This window comes from Myxine glutinosa, chromosome 13 (genome assembly GCF_964187855.1).
Source record: "Myxine glutinosa chromosome 13, kmMyxGlut1.1, whole genome shotgun sequence".
In the NCBI taxonomy this organism is placed as follows: Eukaryota; Metazoa; Chordata; class Myxini; order Myxiniformes; family Myxinidae; genus Myxine; species Myxine glutinosa.
Window position 1 is genome coordinate 21,373,356 of NC_136273.1, and position 20,623 is coordinate 21,393,978.

Below are 20,623 nucleotides of genomic sequence, written 5' to 3' on the forward strand. Positions count from 1 at the left end.
CTGATGTTCAGCAGCACGCTGATACGCGCCTCGTGAGCGCCGCCACGCCCCGCCCACCGCCGCGGCGAAAACCGCCACCGCGGGGAAACCCGCCAACTCCACCGGCCTGGCGGAGCCAGCCGCGCTCCTCCAGCTCCACCACCTGGTGCTGGTTCCACACCAAGTTCGGCCACGAAGCTCGGCGGTGTCATCCGCCGTGCTCCTTCCACGGGTCGGGAAACGCCCGGGCCGGCGCTCAATAGTGGCGATGAGCACCGGCCGTTCGAACAGCCTGCTGTTCATAACGGACACCTTCTCCGGGCTACGTTACCTGTGCGACACGGGAGCGCAGGTGAGTGTCATTCCCGCCGGCACGTCAGACAAGCACGCCGCGGGTGGGGGCCCCGCGCTGCTTGCCGCGAACGGGACGCCCATCCGTACGTACGGAAAACGCTGCCTCTCTCTGCGGTTTGGAGGGCAGGTTTTCCGATGGACGTTCGTCACTGCCGACGTGCCCATGGCACTGCTTGGCGCGGACTTCCTGTGCGCTAATGGGCTCCTGGTCGACGTCAAGCGCAGACGGCTTGTCCAGGCCGAGACGTTCAGCTCGCTCGCTTGCGCGTTGCCCAGCTCAACGAGCGGCTTGCCAAGCGGCTTGCCGAACGATTCGGTTCCGGCCACGTTGGGCTGTACGCTTCCGGCAGCGGACGCATTCACCCGCCTCCTCGCCGGCTTCCCGGCCCTCACGCGGCCCACCTTCTCGGCGGGGGCCGTCAAGCACGGGGTGGCCCATCACATCCCCACCGTCGGGCCACCGGTCTACGCCCGGGCACGCCGCCTCGAGCCGACGAAGCTGGCGGTGGCAAAAGCGGAGTTCGCTACCCTGGAGCGACTCGGCATCGTGCGGCGCTCAGAGAGCGCTTGGGCGTCGCCGCTGCACATCGTGCCGAAGCCCGGCGGGGGATGGCGACCGTGCGGGGACTATCGCCGTCTCAATGACGCTACGACTCCCGACCGCTACCCCGTCCCCCACATTCAGGACTTTTCCGCCCGTTTGGCGGGCAGGTCCTTCTTCTCGAAGGTGGACCTCATACGCGGCTACCATCAGGTCCCCGTCAGGCCGGAGGACGTCCCGAAAACGGCGGTCATCACGCCATTCGGACTCTTCGAGTTCCTGCGCATGCCCTTCGGTCTGAAGAATGCGGCTCAGGCGTTCCAGCGACTGATGGACAGCGTCCTGCGCGACTTGGATTTTGTCTTTGTCTACCTGGACGATATCCTCGTCGCCAGTGCGTCCCGCGAAGAGCACCTACGCCACCTCCGCACGCTCTTCGAACGCCTGGGCCAGCATGGCCTAATTGTGAACCCCGCAAAGTGCCGGTTCGGCGCCACCACAATCGATTTTCTGGGGCACCGTGTCACCAGGCACGGAGCCGTCCCCCTGCCGGCCAAGGTGGAGGCGGTGAAGGGGTTTCCGCGCCCCCGCACGATCAGAGGGCTGCAGGAGTTCCTGGGCATGGTGAACTTTTACCATCGGTTCCTGCCCCGTATCGCCCAGCTCCTGCGCCCCCTGCACGAAGCTCTCCGAGGTAAGCCGGGCAAAGGCGACGTTACCTGGACCGAGCAGATGGACACGGCGTTCACGGGCGCGAAGCTCGCCTTATCTAACGCCACCATGCTCGCGCACCCGGCGCCCGATGCACCGATCGCCCTCACCACCGATGCCTCGGACTACGCGGTGGGCGCGGTGCACGAGCAATGGGTGCGTGGAGCTTGGCAACCGCTGGCGTTCTTTAGCCGGCAGCTTCGCCCGCCCGAACGCCGTTACAGTACCTTTGACCGCGAGTTGCTCGGACTTCACTTGGCGGTCAGGCACTTCCGCCATCTGCTCGAGGGCCGTGCGTTCACTGCCTTCGTCGACCACAAGCCGTTGATCTTCGCGATGGGCAAGGTCACCGAGCCGTGGTCGGCCCGGCAGCAGCGTCACCTCTCGGCCGTGTCCGAGTACACGACGGACATCCAGCACGTCGCGGGGAAGGACAACCCGGTGGCGGATTGCCTTTCCCGGGCCGTCGCCCACGCAGTCCACCTCGGCATCGACTATGCCCAGATGGCAGCGGACCAGGCCGCTGACCCCGACGTCCAGGCCTTGCGGACCGCCGTCACGGGCCTCCGCGTCACCGAGGTGCCGTTCGACGGCGCGGGCGCGGCCCTCTTGTGCGACGTCTCTCTCGGGCGTCCTCGCCCCATCGTGCCCGCGGGCTGGCAGCGCCAGGTGTTTGACGCCATCCACGGCTTGTCCCACCCGGGCGCGAGGGCCTCCCAAAGGCTGATCGCCGACAAGTTCGTCTGGCATGGCCTCCGGAAGGCCGTCCGCGGCTGGGCCAGGACGTGCCTCGCGTGCCAGCGCGCCAAGGTGCACCGGCACACCCAGGCCCCGTTGGCCCCGTTCACGGTGCCGGAACGCCGGTTTGACCACGTCCACGTGGACCTGGTGGGACCTCTGCCCCCCTCGCGGGGTTTCACCTACGTCCTCACCATGGTGGACCGCACCACCCGGTGGCCGGAGGCCGTGCCCTTGGCATCGACAACGGCGGCCGATGTCGCGCAGGCTTTCATCGCCACCTGGGTCGCCCGGTTCGGCGCCCCCTCAGACATCTCATCCGACCGCGGCCCCCAGTTCACCTCGGAGCTCTGGGGGGCGGTTGCGCAGGGGCTCGGGGTCCGGCTGCACCGAACCACGGCCTACCACCCCCAGGCTAACGGCCTGTGTGAGCGATTTCACCGCTCATTGAAGGCCGCGCTCCGGGCCACCCTCCGCGACGGCGGCTGGGTCGACAGGCTCCCCTGGGTCCTGCTGGGCCTCCGGACGGCGCCCAAGGAGGACCTGCGCGCATCCGCGGCGGAGTTGGTCTTCGGGCAACCGCTGCGGGTGCCGGGCGAGTTCCTCCCCGACTCCACGGCACCATGGTCCGCGGCACAGCAGCGCTCCGCTCTGCAAGAGACCGCCCAGAGGTTCGCCCCGGTGCCAACGGCATGCCACGGGCACCCACCGACGCACGTCGCCCCGGAGCTTCGCACGGCGGAGTACGTCTTCGTCCGCCACGATGCCCATCGGACACCACTGCGGCCTCCATACGACGGGCCTTTCCGCGTGCTGGAGACCGGGGCGAAGCACTTCACCCTGGACATCGGCGGTACTCCTGACCGCGTTTCGGTAGACCGCCTCAAGCCGGCCCACCTCGATGTGGACCATCCACCGCCAGTGGCCCGACCCCCACGTCGGGGCCGACCTCCTGCGGGCGGACCCCCGGCACCGCCCAGCCCCGCCGCCCCCCGGTCCTGCACCCATCCCAGGGGCAGCCAGGGGCATCCCACCTGGCATCCCTGCACCCCGGACGCCGCCGATCGCCAGGGGGCGCTTCGGCCGGGTCATTCGTCTGCCCCGCAAACTGGCCCTCCAGGTGCGCGGGAATTCTGGGGGGGCGCGTGTGGCGGACACAAAAGCCCACTGGCGTGGTGACATCATTCCGCGCACCAAGCGGGCGGTGGCCACGCACCAGGGGTAGGCGTGGCCTCATGATATACACCGGGCGCCCAGCCCGGGACAGTACAGTGTTACAGTGTAGTCTTACAATAAAGACATTTATAAATTATATGTTACCGCTTGTCCGCTTCCTCCTTGCTCACAAGCAGCGCGCGTAACGCCGCGCTTTACTACCATGATTTTTCGGGTTTATTCCATTAAAAAATAATTTTCTCTGCAAACAATGGTCCAATTGATACGAAAGTTTCACCAAAGCAGCGCCTCCTCCTGTAGAAAATTTTATGATAATTATGATGTCATAGGTCACGTGGTACAGGCGCCATCTTGGAAAATCAGAAAAACTTTGCACCTCTATATCTTCAAAACCGCTACATGGAAAAAATTAATAAATTGAGACACGGCTCATTGTAAAGTACTCTCCATGGGTAACAAAATATGTTAATGACGATGTCATAGGTGCCTACATTATGACTCATAATTCGACAAGTACAATGCTTTATCACATGAATGTGAAATTTATTGAGCATGAACCAAGGATAAATTGGTCAAGAAAAAAAAAAATGATGTCACATACATGGTTCAGCTATCATTTTTTTTTTTAACACAAAACCCTTAAAAACCCTCCTCCGAAATGGCTGAACAGATCGAGAAGAAACTTTACAGGCATGATCGCCTATGCATGACGAAATAAATCTGCCCCAGCCATGACATCATAAGTCACATGGTTTGGCAGTTATGATTTTTTTTGAAGAATAAACCTTTAAAAATGTACTCCTCCAGAACGGCTGAACAGATCGAGTGGAAACTTCACACATATGTTCCCCATACCTTGCGGATACCATGGTGTGCCTGAATAATTCATATGTCACATGGTTTAGCAGCCATATTGGATTGAACGAAAATCTTTTTCAAATGCTATCTCTTGAAGCGCTTCATTGATCGATGTAGTTGTAGTCAAGCGGATTAAGTGTTTAAAATTTCAACATGATTGGTCGTACGGTCTGGCAGCCAGAAGTTGTTATCGTTTGAAGAAGAAACTCAACAATACTATCTTCTCCAGCCATGTGACTTTTCAGTATATCTATGAATTATATACTGTTTGGGAGCTTTCTAGAAAGAACTCTTTTCCCCGAGTCTCCAAAGTAGATCTCACATTGTGAGCTATCTCGAAAGAACTCTTTTCTTGATTTCCCCGAATTCTGTCAGTCTTTGTTTGTTTGCTGGCACATCAAGGTAGAACTCGTTTTGTGGGTCTGTAAGGTAAAACTCGTATGCTGGCTTTTGTTTGGTCATTCAAAAGGTGGCAGCTGCTAAATGGAAGGAGAAAAAAAGTTAAAGATAATGTTGGAGTGTAAATGTATTTGTAGTTGACAGTAATGAAGTCACGCATGATGTACATACAGTAGTAATGTCATGCATGACGTACAGTAAAAAAGTCATGTATGAATAATGTACATACAGTAATAAAGTCATGTATGAATAATGTACATACAGTAGTGAAGTCACGCATGAATGATGTACACAATGATGCTGGTGTGAGTCGTCGCTTTCGATGAATCTCTTCCCTTCGTTGGTACGCTCATTAAGCATTGTGTGTTGTGCGATGGCTGTATAGGTAAAGATGGCTGGTGAGCAGGTGAGATGGTACCAATGAAGGGAAAAACCTGCACAGAGAAGCGATTAAAGTGATAGGTGTGTGCTATCCCTCTCCCACTCTCTATTCCTATGAGCATTGTTGGATGCAGGTGCAGTAAATGCAACGTGGTCTGATGCACATTGATGGCTACCCTTGATGTCCAAAGTTGACACAGCTATCTGCAGATGCTGCGCAGTGAAGCCGAAATTGGTGCCACCATTGACTTTCATGGGCACATTTATCCACGATGTAGCGCTGCCATGGCTGACCTACAGGTGCGGTTTGATATCTGAGTGTCCTTCTCATAGCCTTAGCCTAAAGAGGCTTCCCCCACAACGCAGTAGGGATCCGTTACCCTGGACAAGGAGCCCACGCCAGGTGATGGAGCTGGAGACAGCTGAGCCCAGGACTCGCATAGGGCAAGGACATCAATCCCTGAGGTAGCTGAAAAACAGATACCCTGCTACCCTATGAAGTCATGAAGTCACGTATGAATGATGTACATACAGTAATGAAGTCTCGCATGATGTACAGTGATGAAGTCACGCATGATGTACATACAGTGATGAAGTCACGCATTATGTACATAGAGTAATGGTCATGTATGATGTACAGTGATGGTCACATATGAATGATGTACAGTAATGAAGTCACACATGATGTACAGTAATGAAGTCATGCATGATGTACAGTAATGAAGTCATGCATGATGTACAGTAATGAAGTCATGCATGATGTACAGTAATGAAGTCATGCATGATGTACAGTAATGAAGTCACGCATGGTGTACAGTGCTGAAGTCACGCATGATGTACAGTAATTAAGTCACGCATTATGTACAGTGATCAAGTCATGTAGGAATGATGTACATACAATAATAAAGTCTTGCATGATGTACAGTGATGAAGTCATGCATGATGCACAGTGAGCAAGTCATGCATTATGTACAGCAATGAAGTCATTCATGATGTACATACAGTGATGAAGTCACGCAATATGTACATAGAGTAATGGTCAAGTATGATGTACAGTGATGAAGTCACATATGAATGATGTACATACAGTGATGAAGTCACACATTATGTACATAGAGTAATGGTCAAGTATGATGTACAGTGATGAAGTCACATATGAATGATGTACATACAGTGATGAAGTCACACATTATGTACATAGAGTAATGGTCAAGTATGATGTACAGTGATGAAGTCACATATGAATGATGTACATACAGTGATGAAGTCACACATTATGTACATAGAGTAATGGTCATGTATGATGTACAGTGATGAAGTCACATATGAATGATGTACATACAGTTGTGGAAGTGTAACTCAGTGTAACTTATTAATTGGCACTGGTAACTTATTAATTAACACTGGTAACGAAGCAGATACATTTTACCTGCAAACTCTGTGAAAGACGAGTTCGTAAATGAGTGTCAGGAATGTGCCCGAACATGGTAATCTCTTGTCCACCTGGTCACAGCCCCTGGCTGGAGCACCCCCCTATCGTTTGGTAAACGGAACTCACAGCAGGAGGGGAGCGAGCTGATGCCAGGACTTGGTGCATGCATGACCTCGGGGCATTAGCGGAGAAAGGATTAACGTTCAGCGGACAGGGGATTAAGTCCAGTTTGTCCATATAAACGAGAGCAAACGTTGAGTCAAGGAGACTTGTGAGCAGAAGCTCTGACCGACGGAACGGACGAGGACTCATCATCAGACCCTCTGCCCGACGGGAGTGGCGGAGGAACATCGGCCGAACGAGAAGGACCATGCGAAAAGAGTTAACCTGGTCCATTGAATTAAGCGGTATTATTTGGTAATGGAATGAAGTGAATAACCAGTTAATAAACCAGACCTTTTGTAAAACCTGTGTCCGGTCATTGGAGTCTTGAGTCTCCCCGAATACTTCCCCTACAATTTGGAGGCACCGCTGACATCAATTGTACAAACAAGTCTTTAAAAGGTGAGTGTGGCTTGTTTTTGTCCAATATGATTTACGAACTTGGAAATAGTTTTGTACATACATGGGGGAGGAGGTGGTCCTGGGGGTTCCGTGCGCACCGATGCCGCGATATAGGTGGCGTGACCCATCACGAATGGTACTTCGATAAACGACTGTAGCTATTATTCGTGTTTTTCTAAATGATTTCTGTAAATACGTATTTTTTGCGCTGTCTAAATAAAATGCACCAGGTCGGCGCTGGTCATTAAAGGCCTTACTGTGACCTGGGAGCAAACGGAGCATGCGTGCACCATGCGACCATTTGCTTCCAAGACGTGTAAGGCCGGTACACTCGTTTACACACCCGTACACGTGTAAAGTAGTTTTTTTTTTGCACTTGTTCAAAACACGCGACTTGCTCGGCGTGCGACAGGGAGCCGGGAAATGGAATTATATTTATATATATATATTTTACCTCATTCCAATTTATGGTATTGCGACAAAACGGCTTATATCTTTGGAACGACTGGTCGGATTTAGACAAATTAAACGGAATTGTGTAGGACGAAAGCCGTGGGTCCAAAGTAAAAAAAAAAAAAAAAAAAAAAAGAAAAAAAAAGAGGGTGGAGGAGAGAATTTTTTTTTTCAGTTTTCCCGCCATGTCTAAAACTCGTTCGATCAACAAATAAATTCATGACAGACAACCCCACCTCATGCCGGTCCAGAATTATTGTGAAAGATGGCGATTGGATGAAAATTGCATACCAACACTCCCTCACTGTCCCTCATTGTCCCTCATGTCCATTCCGGCACCCTGTCTCTTGCTCCCGCTCCTTCTCCCTCCCCTCCCTCTAGTTCCCATAGGCATAGGCGGACGTTTTGTGAGAAGCAAAGCGTTTTGCAGGAAGCTTCCAGGAAGCTTCCAGGAAGCAAAGCCAGGGCTGTTGCTTTTTGTGTATTTTCTCTGTGCCCCATACTCGCAGATTTGGTTGGTACAAATATTTTATTGAAAGGTGAAAGATACTTTTGTGGAAAGCAATGGCAGACCACCCATTGTCACCACTTTCATGAGCTCAGAGAAATAAAAAATTCCAAATTCCACTCTGATGGCTCAGTGGAAATCGGCAGCAGAGTGGGAATCGGCAGACAATGGAACAGCTAGCGACGAGTGTTTGTGAGTAACAACCACCCTCTGGTCGAGGCTCATAGGAGGGGTGATGCTTACTGATTCGGCACGCTTACAATAGATATTAATGGCGAAGGTTGTGGTTGGTTCGATTTAGCGAAATGGACGTTCTTTGAACGGGTTAAATGAGAATTTTCATATTGGATGTCAAAGCAACGAAGAGTTTTGTGGGATTATGGGGTCATATCGCGACATCATGGGAAAGCTGGTGTAAATGGTGGGATGTCAGAGGTAATGGTGTGGTTTAATGTTCACACTGTTTTGGAAAATAATGCTCGATGCAACATGATCCTAAAAAGAACCCATCCCTACATCTAAGGATCAGGAAGGGAAGGAATGGAAAATTTGAAGTATTAAAGTTACGGAACTCAAAATGTCTGGGTTTGGATGTAGTCATTAAAGGATTGAGTCATTCATTGGTTTGATGATGGTCCTAATATTTTGATAAATGTTTGATAATGGTCCTGGTAATTTTAGTCCTAGGAATAATATTGCTAGTGTTTTGTCTGAAGATTTTAATGGGATTTTAATAGGATTTTAATGGGATTTTAATGGGATAAATTGGGAACATTCAAATGTTGGGTTGTGCTAACGTTTCCACAACGTCGCTACAACGTTTCACTTTCGTTGTTGCAACGTTTTGCTCCAACGTTTTGGGAACATTCAAATGTTGTGTTTTGCTGATGTTTCCACAACGTCGCTACAACGTTTCACTTTCGTTGTTGCAACGTTTTGCTCCAACGTTTTGGGAACATTCAAATGTTGGGTTGTGCTAACGTTTCCACAACGTCGCTACAACGTTTCACTTTCGTTGTTGCAACGTTTTGCTCCAACGTTTTGGGAACATTCAAATGTTGTGTTTTGCTGACGTTTCCACAACGTCGCTACAACGTTTCACTTTCGTTGTTGCAACGTTTTGCTCCAACGTTTTGGGGACACTCAAATGTTAAGTAAATCGGATAAGAATTCACGAGTTATTTAATTATTAGCGATTAATGAAGTACTTATTTAATTAATTACATTTCTTATTAAATTACAGTAATTACATTACAGTAATTACCTGAGGTAATTACAGTAATTACAGTTCCGGTAGTTACAGTAATCATTACAGTAATTGCAGTAATCTTATTACAGTAATTACATTACATTAACTCAGGCACCTTTTGAGTAAGGAAGCTGATATTTGGACATGACACTGACCAAGTGATGTGGCTGTCAAGGAAAATTTTGATTTATTGATTAATCATTTAATAAATTAACTCGTTGATTTATAAATGACTTATTTAATTAAAAGTCCTCAGAGATACATCTTCGGATGAAATACTTGCAGATTGGTTATGCTATGAGCCAATTGATTAAGGAAAATATTTTGTGGCTGTCATATTGGCCATATTGGCAATTTCGTGGCCATATTCGTGGCAACTCAGTTAGTGCCACTGCACCTTTAAAATGCATCCCTGCGTTCATTTTTCGATCGATTGAGTTGAAATTTTGAACAATCGGATCTGGACTGTCGTTGTTAACGACTCTAGCACGCACTCGTCCAATCAGGATGGAGCGGTATGGTCCCCGGATCATCACTGCCCGCAGTTTTTAATTAATTTTACTTTTTCTCTTGGTCATATAATTTTGAAGACATGCATGTCATGATAGAGGAAATGTTTGTTCTGTAAAACGGAATAAATGTTGTTTATTTGTGTGGGTGTGTATTTTTGTGTATTTTGGATATATTTTCACGACTAATTCCAGTTATCGTCCTGCAAAATGTCTGCTCGTTCTTTTTCCTTTGAGTCGTAAATTCCTGTTGAATTCTCATTAAAATGCGGAATTAAGTACGCTGTGTGATGATGGAGATCCTTGATGACGAATCAGGAATAGTGAATGAGCAAACAAATATCACGGATGGTACACCGGATAAGGAAAATGTAGATGAAACCCCTTTTGCTCAGGTGCTGTGCAGCGCTGCACAAAGATCCATATGAGCGGGGCCTGGGTGCTGTGTAATTAGTACACAAAGAACCAATTACTAGGGTGCTGAATAAACACAAAGATCCATTTTTTTGAGCTGGTTCTCCAGGTGCTGTGATTTATTCAAAGAACCAAATTTTGTAAGAATTAAGATATGATTTGTCGACATTATAAATACTTTAATATATGTAACGATTTTTGTAACGATCGTCCTGCAAAAGGTCTGCTCGTTCTTTTTCCTTTGAGTCGTAAAATCCTGTTGAATTCTCATTAAAATGCGGAATTAAGTACGCTGTCTGATGATGGAGATCCTTGATGCGAATCAGGAAAAGTGAATGAGCGGACAAAATTTGGGAGAGGTCTTACACATGGTTTTATCTATAATTATTCGTGTTTTTTTTTCTCTAGCGATCTGTAAATACGGGTTTTTTTGATATTCTTCACACTCAGGAAGAAGTTGAATGATATGATTGGATATTCTTCACACTCAGGAAGAAGTTGAATGATATGATTGGATATTCTTCACACTCAGGAAGAAGTTGAATGATATGATTGGATATTCTTCACACTCAGGAAGAAGTTGAATGATATGATTGGATATTCTTCACACTTATGGAAGAAGTTGAATGATATGATTGGATATTCTTCACAGTCAGGAAGAAGTTGAATGATATGATTGGATATTCTTCACACTCAGGAAGAAGTTGAATGATATGATTGGATATTCTTCACACTTATGGAAGAAGTTGAATGATATGATTGGATATTCTTCACACTCAGGAAGAAGTTGAATGATATGATTGGATATTCTTCACACTCAGGAAGAAGTTGAATGATATGATTGGATATTCTTCACACTTATGGAAGAGGTTGAATGATATGATTAGATATTCTTCACACTCAGGAAGAAGTTGAATGATATGATTGGATATTCTTCACACTCAGGAAGAAGTTGAATGATATGATTGGATATTCTTCACACTTATGGAAGAAGTTGAATGATGTGATTGGATATTCTTCACACTCAGGAAGAAGTTGAATGATATGATTGGATATTCTTCACACTTATGGAAGAAGTTGAATGATATGATTAGATATTCTTCACACTCAGGAAGAAGTTGAATGATATGATTGGATATTCTTCACACTCAGGAAGAAGTTGAATGATATGATTGGATATTCTTCACACTTATGGAAGAAGTTGAATGATATGATTGGATATTCTTCACACTCAGGAAGAAGTTGAATGATATGATTGGATATTCTTCACACTTATGGAAGAAGTTGAATGATATGATTGGATATTCTTCACACTCAGGAAGAGGTTGAATGATATGATTAGATATTCTTCACACTCAGGAAGAAGTTGAATGATATGATTGGATATTCTTCACACTCAGGAAGAGGTTGAATGATATGATTGGATATTCTTCACACTTATGGAAGAAGTTGAATGATATGATTGGATATTCTTCACACTCAGGAAGAGGTTGAATGATATGATTAGATATTCTTCACACTCAGGAAGAAGTTGAATGATATGATTGGATATTCTTCACACTTATGGAAGAAGTTGAATGATATGATTGGATATTCTTCACACTTATGGAAGAAGTTGAATGATATGATTGGATATTCTTCACACTCATGGAAGAGGTTGAATGATATGATTGGATATTCTTCACACTTATGGAAGAGGTTGAAGGATATGATTGGATATTCTTCACACTCAGGAAGAGGTTGAATGATATGATTGGATATTCTTCACACTCAGGAAGAAGTTGAATGATATGATTGGATATTCTTCACACTTATGGAAGAAGTTGAATGATATGATTGGATATTCTTCACACTCATGGAAGAGGTTGAATGATATGATTGGATATTCTTCACACTTATGGAAGAGGTTGAAGGATATGATTGGATATTCTTCACACTCAGGAAGAGGTTGAATGATATGATTGGATATTCTTCACACTCAGGAAGAAGTTGAATGATATGATTGGATATTCTTCACACTCAGGAAGAAGTTGAATGATATGATTGGATATTCTTCACACTTATGGAAGAAGTTGAATGATATGATTGGATATTCTTCACACTCAGGAAGAGGTTGAATGATATGATTGGATATTCTTCACACTCAGGAAGAGGTTGAATGATATGATTGGATATTCTTCACACTTATGGAAGAAGTTGAATGATATGATTGGATATTCTTCACACTCAGGAAGAAGTTGAATGATATGATTGGATATTCTTCACACTCAGGAAGAGGTTGAATGATATGATTGGATATTCTTCACACTTATGGAAGAAGTTGAATGATATGATTGGATATTCTTCACACTCAGGAACAAGTTGAATGATATGATTGGATATTCTTCACACTCAGGAAGAGGTTGAATGATATGATTGGATATTCTTCACACTCAGGAAGAAGTTGAATGATATGATTGGATATTCTTCACACTCAGGAAGAAGTTGAATGATATGATTGGATATTCTTGACAATCATGGAAGAAGTTGAATGATATGATTGGATATTCTTGATTGATTGAATCTAATTGATTGAATTTAATTGAATAAATTTAACTGAATAAATTGAACTGAATAAATTGAATTGAATATATTGATTGTTTGATTGATGAAAATGCGGTCTCAAGAAAGAAGCTTTGATATCTTTGCGAGATATTATCAATGTGGAGACAACCTGGGAAAATTGAGCAAGGTGGTGAGTTTATATACAGATATATATGTGCGGTTACCATTGTGTGATTTCCCCGTCAACAGAGCGGACACCTGAGGATTCACCCATTTCATACTGACCCTCCGGCTCATCTGCAAATACTGATCTGTCAGATTGGATTGTGCAAAAGCCACAACTGAGGGAGACTCTCTGGAAATCACCGTGTGAACAGGTGGAGAGATCCTTCCTGGAGGTACGAGTGAAGCTTTAGAGGAACCTGGAACAAGCTACAACACATCCAACGCTACTTTGATAAAAGGCAGAATGGGAAATGGAGCCTGCAAGAATACACAAGGACAACCAGAGATTCCACAAAAAGGTACTTGTACACATCATATGTACGACCGTTATGGTGCCGAAGCTATAAGGCAGGTCGAGAATTGGTATTTGTGGACAAAGGGACATGATGAGGAGTTTCCAAGAGATGGTACATTTGAGCGAAGTCGATTGGAAAGATTGGAACAAAGATTGAAAGCCAGGAAGAGACAGAATCTAACGGTAGACTGGCTTGCATTCCATCTTTGGGATGGTGAATCCAGACAACGGTAACAGCAAGAACGGATAACGGATCTAGAACTTAAAATAAAAAGGATACAGGATACAGTGGAGGAGACAAATGCACAACTGCCCTCGAAATTAGGAATGAAAGTGACAGTTGTCCCATCTGATTTCCAGTTGTCTCCCCAAAAAGGACGGTACAGAGAATTTTTTCGTGTTTCAGGAGATAACGAGAGATTGCAGTGGCAACTCAGGGATGTAGAGATGCAGCCCAGCAATACAAGTGCACAGGTGCACAGATCAGGCAACGACAGAAACCGGTGTTTCGAGTGTGGAAAGATGGGACATTGGAGAAGAAGATGTCCGTATGTCAACAGAAAGACAAGTTCATGGGGCAAACCAAGATCAAGGGTACCAGTGCTTACCGGTACCTCAGACAATGATTAGGCCTTCATTGCTACAAATCCCAAATGATGATTGGCCTCAACAGATTCGATTACTGGACAAACATGAATAACTGTCGATGATTCTTGTGTCTGAAAAGTTTTCAGAGCAAGAATGATTCATTTTTTTCTTTTTGCTTGTTAACAAATTAATAATTAATTGATCACATGCCGAAATTGGATCTTTTATGTTGGGCACACAATTTTAAATTTACAAAGTTGGAACAATTGCTTTGCAAATTTTTGAAACCAAGTGACAAGGGTCACATGATGATCAGGTGGGAATTTCGGACTAGTGTTCCGCATGATTGATAGGTCAGTGGTCGACTGACATACAAATGGGTGTGTAGTCAAATTTGGATAAATTATTGTGGGAACTGAAAGGGTAATTTCAATGTGACATCATAGGGGTTTTCTAAGAATAAACTTTTTGGTCCATTTGTGTATTAGCATTTCTAAAATTGAAGGACAAATTTTATGAAATTGAAATAAAATTGACACCCATCTTGATCTGTAAATAATAGTTCCAACGCAAACAAATACGCATAATGCATGTGTGTGTGTATTTTTGTGTGTCAATGTTAGTGTTTTTTTTATTGTTTTGTGTATCAATCTTACAAGATTGTTGACACCGACAGTGTGCCTGTCTGGAAATGGATAGTTTTATGTGGATGGGATTGAATATCCAGAGAATCCGTAAAATAAAATAGAAATATAATTTGATTATGAACATTATCTCTTTTGTCAAGGGAAATGGAATATAAAGATTTGATGTGCTGGGTTATGAGCAGCCATTCATTAATAGTAAAATTGTGAGTAATTTGGGGATTCCATTTTTGATAGAATTTATATGAGAATAACATCTATTTATGGATATGAGCTTCATAAAAAGAAATGAGGGAGTACAAAATTATCCAAATTTGGGAGAGGTCTTACACTGACTTCTCAGAATACTCTGCTCATGGATTTATATATATATATATAAACTTGAATTTTATCAGCATATAAATTGTGCTGCATGTATGGTTGTGTATTAGGCATAGATGATATGGGAAAATAGTAAAGAATATCTTGCTGGTTGGAACTATTGTGAGTTTTAAAACGGAATGCATTGTGAATCTTAAACCAAGGGGCAGCCATGAACGCGCTGTTACGTTATTTATACTCAGAACGCGATGTCACGTGTACCTGCAACATATTTGTTAATCTCGCACACCTATATTGGCATACTGGTGTCAGTAGTACTCACTGGGTGCATAGAAATGGATGAGCAACAGTTAAGGGGGTGTAAAAAAACACTTACTTGGATATTTTCTACAAAAGTAGGGGTTTCAATAAGTGGTAGCTGTACACATGGGATTCATCAAATTAAGTTTTGGAGTTCAAACAAAGTCACTGGTTAACAGATGGGAATGGAGAGTAAATAAATTCTTCGATGCTGGGTAAATGAAGTGAGATATTACAAAGACTTATTAGAGTTGGGAGACATTGATTTGGTTTTATAGACATTTTAGACATTTTAGACATAGACATTTTATTGATTTGGGAGACATTTTTCGAAGGTTTATTAAAGTGTTGCAATATGACATTTGGCAAGGAAAATTATTGGATGGGAAAATTAGATCTGTTTATAAAATGAGTTTGTTGACCCATTGAAGTTAATTCTTTGAATTGTTGTTTAATTAGCATTTTGAGTTCAAATTGGAAATAGTTTGGTAGAGCTTTGGTTAAAACCTTTGGTTGCAGTGTTTTGGAACAAATTGATAAACCGTAGGAGGTTGATGAGAACAGAAACAAATATGGACCTAAAATAGAAAGATTGTTATGATGATATGAATAATACCGAGATTAAAAGAATGAATCAAGTGATGTTGCAAATGAATAGTGAATACAGTAGAATTAAGATAATGGCATAACGACAATGTTATGAGTTGTGTCAATTACAATATCAGTGAACTCATATCACCACGAGTGACACACTGTTAGGGAAAAAAAGAGGGAAAAGAAAAAGTGGAGAGGAATTATGGTAATAATACATTATGCTTAATTTGTTGGTTTGGGAAAATTGTTGTTGGGAATTAGGTATTCCCGTTTGTGATTGTAATCATATACAATTTATTTTCTTAGAGTAGTGCTAAAATACCTGCATGAGTTAATTTTTGAACTATATTAACCTGAAAGCAATTGTGGATGCTATTCTTAGTTTAGTAATAAAATACATACCTGATTGAATATTATTTGTGTGACGCATATAAATGAATATAACTTTTTGTGTTAAGGAAAAACAACAAATTGTTGAATGTGAAACTGTCGGAAGATATACATGATTATGCTGATTTCATGGTAAGATGTACCCTATCTGATTCAGTGTGTGTGGAAAGCAGATTCAGATGTGACTGAGCATAAGGATAAGACGAGATCACATTTTGGAGGGATTGCTAACGGAATTGGGAAGAAGTTCGAGAAAGAAAATTTGTGGCTAAAAAATGAAGTTAATCGTGGCATACACCCTCTTTCTCAAAGAATGATGAAGACATTCTCCCGTGTAACTTGGAGATGAATGCTTACCTTCACCAAGGAAATTTATGTGACCATTTGCCTGGATCACACTGCAACATATGAAAGAAAGGCGATCACTTACTCTTGTTCGAAGGCTTCGAACATTCACCACATCAGAAGTTGCAGGACAACGACATTTTACCTGCAACCTCTGTGAAATGCAGGGACATATGTTATTACTTCACCAACGTCCGGGGAACCAGCATGGAGCTGCAAAAAACGGCTGTGCCCTTGTCACAACAGCTGTGCACGATTCTGCTGGTTGCTCCTGGTAAGGACCATGAATGACCTGAACACCATGGTCCCAACATCATTGTGGATGCATCCGGCATCCCTGTTCCACATCTTGCTGGCCAATCAACGTCACACCAATACTTGCTGCCCACTCACAATGAGGGAGGAGGCAAGTCGACTACAACTGGGTGAAGGCCTTGTTCAGGAATTACTATGGTTTACAGCAAAAAAGTGGCAAGAATGCTACAAGGAGAGCAGGGTCAGTCTATGACTCCGCAATGTTACCACAACAGCGAAATCCTACACGAAGTAGTGCAGGAGCTATGAAGACATTAGGAGAAAATGTTTCATACCAGGATTCAAACACAAGTGATCAGCCCTTCCTTTCAAACAAAGTCAACATTTGTGTGGAGGCAAACGTTTTTGCCAGATGGTGCAGATGCTTTACAAAACTTGAAAATGAAGTGAAATTGTTGTATCTTGGTGATGGTGAAGTGTTGTTTTGAAAATATATTTGTGATGCAAATGCAATAGATTGAACGATATGGAAGGAGTCAATGACCAACGAAATGTTTTGTGATTCTTGCAGGATGACGGTGTATGCCCAAGGGAATTTGATTACCAAAGTGATTGATTAATTTACTTATACTTGTAATGATGTTTACTTGTAGTGATTGATTGTTTACTTATATTGATGTTTAGATTAATGGTTAATATAAACAAAAACAAAAAGATGAGGGAATTGTGGAAGTGTAACTCAGTGTAACTTATTAATTGGCACTGGTAACTTATTAATTAACACTGGTAACGAAGCAGATACATTTTACCTGCAAACTCTGTGAAAGACGAGTTCGTAAATGAGTGTCAGGAATGTGCCCGAACATGGTAATCTCTTGTCCACCTGGTCACAGCCCCTGGCTGGAGCACTCCCCTATCGTTTGGTAAACGGAACTCACAGCAGGAGGGGAGCGAGCTGATGCCAGGACTTGGTGCATGCATGACCTCGGGGCATTAGCGGAGAAAGGATTAACGTTCAGCGGACAGGGGATTAAGTCCAGTTTGTCCATATAAACGAGAGCAAACGTTGAGTCAAGGAGACTTGTGAGCAGAAGCTCTGACCGACGGAACGGACGAGGAATCATCATCAGACCCTCTGCCCGACGGGAGTGGCGGAGGAACATCGGCCGAACGAGAAGGACCATGCGAAAAGAGTTAACCTGGTCCATTGAATTAAGCGGTATTATTTGGTAATGGAATGAAGTGAATAACCAGTTAATAAACCAGACCTTTTGTAAAACCTGTGTCCGGTCATTGGAGTCTTGAGTCTCCCCGAATACTTCCCCTACACAGTGATGAAGTCACGCATTATGTACATAGAGTAATGGTCATGTATGATGTACAGTGATGAAGTCACATATGAATGATGTACATACAGTAATGAAGTCACACATGATGTACAGTAATGAAGTCACACATGATGTACAGTAATGAAGTCACGCATGATGTACAGTGATCAAGTCATGTATGAATGATGTACATACAATAATAAAGTCTTGAATGATGTGCAGTGATGAAGTCATGCATGATGTACAGTAATTAATGCATGCATGGAGTACATACAATACAGTAATGAAGTCACATATGGTGTACGGTGATGAAGTCAGGCATGGTGTACGGTGATGAAGTCAGGCATGATGTACAGTGAGCAATTCATGCATGATGTACAGTAATGAAGTCATTCATGATGTACATACAGTGATGAAGTCACGCATTATGTACATAGAGTAATGGTCATGTATGATGTACAGTGATGAAGTCACATATGAATGATGTACATACAGTGATGAAGTCACGCATGATGTACAGCAACAAAGTCACGCATGATGTACAGTAATGAAGTCATGCATCATGTACACTGTACAGTAATGACGCCATGCAGCGAACAAGGGTTAATGGCTGCAGTTCCCTTCATGAGTGACTGATTGTACGAATCAGGGAGAGACCTCACCTGCTTCAGGTATTCATTCGGATTATTAAATTATCTTCACTCGGAATTATTAAGTTTGTCATGATATTTTGAACAAGGAAGTGACAAATTGACAAAGGTGGACACAAAAAGGGTGCAAGTCATTAAACAAGGTTTATAGAATGTTTAAGTACCTGTAGTTCTGAAGACAGGTGTTTCTTTAAAAAAAATCTTGGATCAGCCATCTATTTGTAAGATTCTGTGATGTTTTGTCTTGCATATCTGGAGCGCTAATATGACGGAGTGATGATAGATCCACTGCGAAACATCACATCATCTTCTCCGGCGGCCATTACTATGACTTCTTCCTCTGCACATACATCAACAAAAGGAGGTCAAAACCACTCAACGGCATTGTCATCATAATCTCAATCATCATCATGCCTTCCAATAAGATCCTGGAAATACTGTACCCTCTCAAAGGCTTTCTGCATGAATGAATGAATGAATGAATGATCGTTTTTTTTTTTTAAGGCCATTTTCCCCGCTACGGCGGGGGTTAGCCTTTCGGGCCCCATGACAATCATGGTTCCCTTTTTGAGGCAATGTTTTTATGGCCGGATGCCCTTTCTGGCGCCAACCCTTAGTCGTCTCTTACGATGCGCAGGGATACGGTGTACCTATTCTAAACCGGGGTACACACCGGGATCATTCACCCCAGCAAGCTGGTACTCAATTTGCCGACCTCGGAAGGATGACAGGCTGAGTGAACCCCCCTGGTGTTAATTCAGCGATCGACCGGGATTCGAACCCAGGATCCTAGGATCCCAAGCCGGCACCCTAACCGCTAAGCCAACACCAGGCTGTGTTGCCAACACCAGGCTTTCTGCATCTCAGTTCAATTGCCTTCTTTTATTTCGCTTTCAATTTCACATCTTTATTTTCTTCATCACAAATTCCCACTGGATTTGTACGAAAGTTTTCAAACAATTACTTTTAATGATCATCCAGGTTTACACAATAACACTCGTGCCAAACGTCCACCAATTGGAAGATTTGTTTGGTGCTTATCTGGCTTAGAGTTCAGCAAAATATTTGTGTCCTCAACACTTCTGAGGCACAGACAATGGGACACGGTGCAGGTGATGAGCGTGTAGCTCAGACAAAGTTTGGAATAATTTGAAATAATCTTGTCAACTTACGTTCCAACCGGTAGGATGGTTTCACGTGAGGGGGTGTGAGGCCTTTGGAAAAACTGAGGCATGTTTGAAAAATAAGATCACTCTGCAGAATCTCTTGCTCTTCTCTTTGGAGATGGGGGTAGTCTGGAATGATAAAAAATGTTTTTTCAGCAAATAGGGATCATTCATATTGTGCATCTTACTGTTTGTTAGTAAGAAGTAAATTCCAATCGGACTCACAAGTGAAAACAGGGGTTCGATCCACCGACCTCCCAGGCTCAGCGTGGACGCTCTAACCATGACACCACCAAGTCTCATCCTGTCCTTGTAGCATCCATGAAACGCCCACGATACCTTTAATCACCTTTTACATCGAATTTGCTCTGAAGACAGAGAATTGAGCATCCTCTGGATTATGTTCACAACCGAAATGCAGATGGAAGGCCGGTTATTAATCCCCATCCAAAGGAAGGGTGCTCTGCGATGCAGCACCTTCTCCTGTGGAACATGCACAATTCAGGAAAATCGTGGGATGATCAACACAATGTAGGAAGCGTAATTAGTGCAGTGTACAAAATGATGGCATTAAATAATCAAGGCTTGTTTACCGGAATAACGAGCGCTGTCCATTTCGTCTGTGGCCGCTCAAGAAACGAGAGCGTCGACAGCAAAAGACAAACTAGGACAAAGCCATGAACACCTCGGGAAATTTATGGCGAAATAAAAG

The 20,623-nt window shown here is 44.3% G+C and overlaps 1 long non-coding RNA gene across 1 annotated transcript; it reads right to left on the reverse strand.

The window, feature by feature from the left end:
- Window positions 1–4,013: 4,013 nt before the first annotated feature.
- Window positions 4,014–6,969, reverse strand: LOC144888609 (uncharacterized). The gene is made up of 2 exons (XR_013621164.1): window positions 5,019–6,969; window positions 4,014–4,836 (listed from the first exon to the last, which is right to left on the reverse strand). It is a non-coding gene; the product is annotated as an uncharacterized LOC144888609 (long non-coding RNA).
- Window positions 6,970–20,623: the final 13,654 nt, after the last annotated feature.